The following is a 5,417-nucleotide window of genomic DNA, read 5'->3' as shown; positions in this document are numbered from 1 at the left end:
TAAAGTATTGTTCTAAATATTAAAATTTACATAAATATCCTTTCAAAATTTAAATTTACATATATATATATATATATATATATATATATATATATATATATATATATATATATATATATATATATATATATATATATATATATATATATATATATCTTTATAAAATACTTGTTTTGTATATATATATATTTATTTTTTTTACATATATGCCAATCCCATCTAATGCCGTTAAGAAATTAACGATTTAAAATTCAAAATAACTAAAAAACCCTTGATAGGTAGATGTGTAAAAAAAAAAGACTGATAAAGGTATATAAGCAAATAATACTTTATGAGAGTATTTATACAATTTTACATAGTTATGAAGAATTACATGTAAAAAAAATCTAATTTTATTTTTTCTATTTCAACCCATTTTAGTTTTCAGTGAGATCTGTTAACCTGCACTTTAGAAATAAAAAAGATACTTTCACAATTTTAATTAAAATTTAATTTAATAAATATAATTTTTGCTAATTACGTTAGCTGAATTGTTATATCAAAAACATTAATGCTAAAATAGTGTTTTGTAATGGCAGGCAAGTAAATATCAATTTACAGGGCATTCGTGCAAATTTTAATGTTTAAAAGGGTATTTATGCAAAAATCTGAGCATTTTTTTGCATGCATAAACTTCTAAATATATTAAATTATACGGATATCCTCCAAAATTGCTATTTTCATGTATATTCTTATAAACGTTTTTTTTTTTTTTGCATGTCTACCTATTAATGATTTTTCGTCGTTTTAATTTTAAACCGCTAATTTCTTATCGACGTTAGATAGCATGGGTATACATACAAAATAAATATTTGATGAGGATATATATGTAAATATTAATTTTAGAAAAATATTCATGTAAATTTTAATATTTAGAAGAGGATGCATGTAATATATATATATATATATATATATATATATATATATAAAGCGCATCATAGCTCCAAATATTGGACGCCAACCTCACGGGTTATTTATTCTGGATATTTTTATCTTATCATCAACGGTCGATTATAAAAAAGAGAATAACGGAAACGGAAATATTTGCGTTAGAGTTAAGCATTTGAGTCTCGGAGTTGGTGTGGAAATTGGAGCCAACCGAACCCATTCAAAAAAAAAAAAAAAGTGGGTTGGGATTTCAGTACGGCGATTTGGTACCACTGGCTGTTACTATTAGAAATAAAAGCCGTTATTTTTCTGTTTCTGTCAGGTTAAATGATTGAATATTTCAATTTGGGGGTAAAATATTGGATCCCATTTATAGCAGAAAATAATAAATAATAAAAAATATTGATAAAATCAGTGTTCACCAAAAAAAAAAATTTTTCTCAAATTTTTTTTGATTGCTATACAATAAATTTAAATTAAAAATGTTATTTTATTAATGATTCCGGAACTGAGAATAATATTGTGACTATAATAATAGCTAAATAACAATTAGATATAAAAGACCTGTTACGCATGAATTTAAAAGGATAATTTTTTTTTTTTTGGGTAAAGTGGATGATTCATACTATTTTAATATAGATATATCTAATAAAATTAGAAAATAATAAATTTTGGAGTGTTTTAGGCTGCTCTCTTTGTCCAAACTATAGAGTGCCTCTAAAATAACTAACCACATACGAAGTCAGCCAGTCCGCAGCTCCGTTTGTTTCTCTGAAAATATGCTTCATCTGAAAGACCACACCACGACTTAATATAGTCTGAATGTTCCGAAGTAAGGGGTGGCCCCTCCATTGCCGCTGGTACCGTCCTAAATCCATCCAATCATAGGATGGAAGTTTTTGATATTGCTGTGACATATCAAAATAATTGTGTTATTGTTTTAAAATTTTGTGCATACAAGACGAGAAAATGTTAATCCTAGGCTTGCACTCTAGACAAGCTTGAGAAGAAAACATAAACAACAATCATTATTTTAAAGACAGTTTGATATGATGGACATAATGGGGATTTGGATGGAAAAAAGCCATTGTTTATTTATAATGGCTATTGCATGATAAAACAGAATATTCTCGATGATAGACAATTTGAGATTTTTGTTGCTAAATGAAATTTAGGCATGTTTTATTTGTTATCTCTTTGGAAACTTTGATACGTTCGGTTTCCGATCATATTCTGGATGATATGACATTTTATCTGTGATGGGGACCTTTTTTAAAGAAAAGAGAAATTTAGGCATGGTGGTTGGACCCTTCTTTTTGGTGCAACGGTTCATGTTCAATTCTCAAATAGAAGAAAGCAGAGCAGAAGCACTCAAAAAAAAAACTACATTAAAAAAATATTATATATTAAATATGCCATTGTTTTACCATTGTTATCTATTATATTGTGAGGATCCGTGCAGGCGTATAATTAGTTCCACATTAGTTATTTGCTGAGTAGATCTTGGGTACTTATATAGGATCAAAAAACCCAAATAATACTTCCAGCTAGCTATTTTGGGTGAAGGCATGGGTTGTTATAAATAGTATCGGAGCGGACCCAACTCATAACCTGTGTACACTAAGAGACACTGCAGCACGAATCCATTGTGGCTGATCATGGGCCGATCGTGATGTTTGTAATTAGATTTGAATGAATTTGAATTCATAGCCTGACGAGAACGTTAAGGCTTCAACGGAGGGAGTATGTAAGGATTCGTACGGGCATGTATTTAGTCCCACATCGATTATTTGCTGCGTAGATTTTGGGTACTTATATAGGATCAAAGAACCCTAATAAGATCCTAAATTATTATATATATATATATATATATTATATTGTAACACTTTTTTATTATATGGACGAACTTGCCAAATAATAAAAACTTTTACATCGCATCTAAATAAGAGTAGTTCTCCGAGATGTGTTAGCATGCCACTATCCTAATGCACATCCCTTTGTTAGTATAAATGCATGAATATTTTGGTTACCACGATGAAAATGAATTGCTCATTGGAAAAGATATTAGAGCCTGATGATCAAATTTATCAGTGCAACAAAGGACGAGGTGGGGCCATGATTTAGAAATCCAACATGGCAAATCTTAGCGAATCAAAAGCTTTTTCCAAGTAGAGTGCATGTTTTTGAACAAATATTCCTATTTAAAGTTGACATAAAAATGATGCATTTTTCCCATCTTATTTTTTCAAGCTTGTTTTATTTTATATACATTGGTGCCTTCTTGTATATAGTTTTGAGTAATTGATCCAAGTTATTTGCATTCATGAACAATTGTTTCTGATTAGTAAATTAAGTATGATTTTTTTTTTGGAAGCAAAGTATGCAATAATAATTAGTGCCTTATGCTCATAGTTTAGCCTGATATATTCATGTCACAATGAGGGACTAGCTAAGTTGAGTTAGGCTTGGAGGTCATGGAAGAATTTGGACCAACAATGCCAATGTCCCGTTGAGTTAGCCCAGATGCAACAACTTTTGAACCATTCAGCTTATTTGACCGAGTCATTCCTCCAAATCATACATCATATTAAGTGAGATCGAGTATCTCGAACCGCCATGATCCCCATCTCATTATGTGATACATGGAAGCTGGAGAAATGTTGAGTAGGTCAAAAGAAAAAAAAGCATCACAAGGATAGAGTTTAGTCATCTAATTCAAATTGTAAATTGAAAATGATAAGATTGAATACAGTGTATTGATAATTTAGATAATGAGATTGGGCTTGGAAGAAATTGAACAAATCATGATGATTGCAATCACAAGAGAAGTTGATCACATTATGTGAAAGCATATAATATTAAATTTTCTTTCTTTAGATAATAATATTGGCCTTATCCCACTCCAAAAAGAAGAAAAAAAGAAACTATGAAACACATCATCTTAAAAATTAAAGACTAAAAAGCAACCTGATATGCAAGTGTGCCATTTATATGCTCAAAAATAGACAAAGTCTGAACCCGACTCATACTCAATAATCATAGTGAACATGTATGAAGTGCAAGGGGATTTCAAAGTTCAGTTGACTAGGATCCTTGACATCAGTCTCTTCGAGTTTCGTGCAATCAAAGTCACAAGTCACAACCTTCCAAGCCACTTCCTAAATTAGGCATTGCATTAAGACATTCTCTATCTTACAACTATTTGCCTATTAGTTGTATTTCAATTTTAAGTAAAATTATTGTTTGATACCCTTGCCTTTACTCAGGTTTCATGCCAATCTTCTCTATTTCAAGAATTTCTAATTGGATCGTTCAAGTTAGTCGATTGACTCAATATCACCCTTCCTTGCATCTCTATTAATCTAAATTCAATGGAAGGCTTACATGATGGTTGTAAGTCTAAAAAATTGCTAAAATATCTAATATATACTCTTCTCCATCTCTGATTTATGAGAAAAATATATTACAACTCTCTCTTTTCCCTTCAGTTACTTTAGGATTGGAACTAGATCAATTTAATTAGTTTTCTATGTAGCTGGGATTCGAATCGGAAAAAAAAAGGGTATTGGGTCGGTTTGCAATTTTTCTAAACAATTCCTGCACTAGCACAAACCCAAGCTTGGCATGAAGCTTGATTGGGTCAATTGAATCTTAACCCAAGCTTCTGCTATAGACTTCGGTTCAAAATAAGAGGAAGGTGAAGGAGAGAGCATAAAGAGAGAAGAGAGAGAGGAAAAGTAGGTCGAGGGATTGTGGGGAAGAGAGTATGGCAGAGAGAAATAGAGAAGAGAGAGATTAGGAGGGAGAGAGACAAGATCGAAATATATAGATTAGGATGGAGAGAGAGCTACTCTGAGATCGGAAGGGACTAGGAGAGAGGGAGGGGGGGAGAGAGAGAGAGATCTAATGGGGGAGGAGGGAGAGGAGAGATACCGGGATGGAGAGAAAGGAGAGAGTAGTTAGGGGAGTGATTAGGTAGGAAAGAGAGGAAATAGGGGAGAGAGAGCAAAGATGGAAAAGAGATATTGAGGGGGAGAGAATGGAGAGAGAATAGATGGTCCTAATTTTGGGCTTATATCGACTCATTGTCAAGCTTGGGCTTCAAGTCGGGTCTAAGCCAAGTCAAGCATCAGCCCGAGTGCGGCTTGAAATACATTTGAGTTCTATTTTTAGGGCAATGCTCCAGCCGAATAGTCTCGAGCCTAATCCAAGACCCGACCAGAAGCTGGCCTGGCGCGACAGGCCTCGAGCAAGTCCAAGCCCATTTCTAGCCATGGCTGTCTCTATACTTGTGCATCTACTCAAGACCTCACCATCACCTTTGATGTTCCTATGATAATCATCCCATGCGTTGATAGCTGCCGTTGTTGCTTGGGACTCCACCATCATCATCCTTGATGTCCCTACTTTCACCATCATCATTTGGCATTTGTAAGTTCTCCCAAAAAATAGACATAGGCTTTTATAGAAGCAAAGGCAAAATTAGGAGC

The sequence above is a fragment of the Phoenix dactylifera genome, chromosome 12 (assembly GCF_051530095.1).
Source record: "Phoenix dactylifera cultivar Ajwa chromosome 12, Ajwa_hap1_PhDact_Kaust_v1.1, whole genome shotgun sequence".
NCBI lineage: Eukaryota > Viridiplantae > Streptophyta > Magnoliopsida > Arecales > Arecaceae > Phoenix > Phoenix dactylifera.
The sequence above is the reverse complement of the archived record's forward strand: the minus strand, read 5'-3'. Positions refer to the sequence as shown.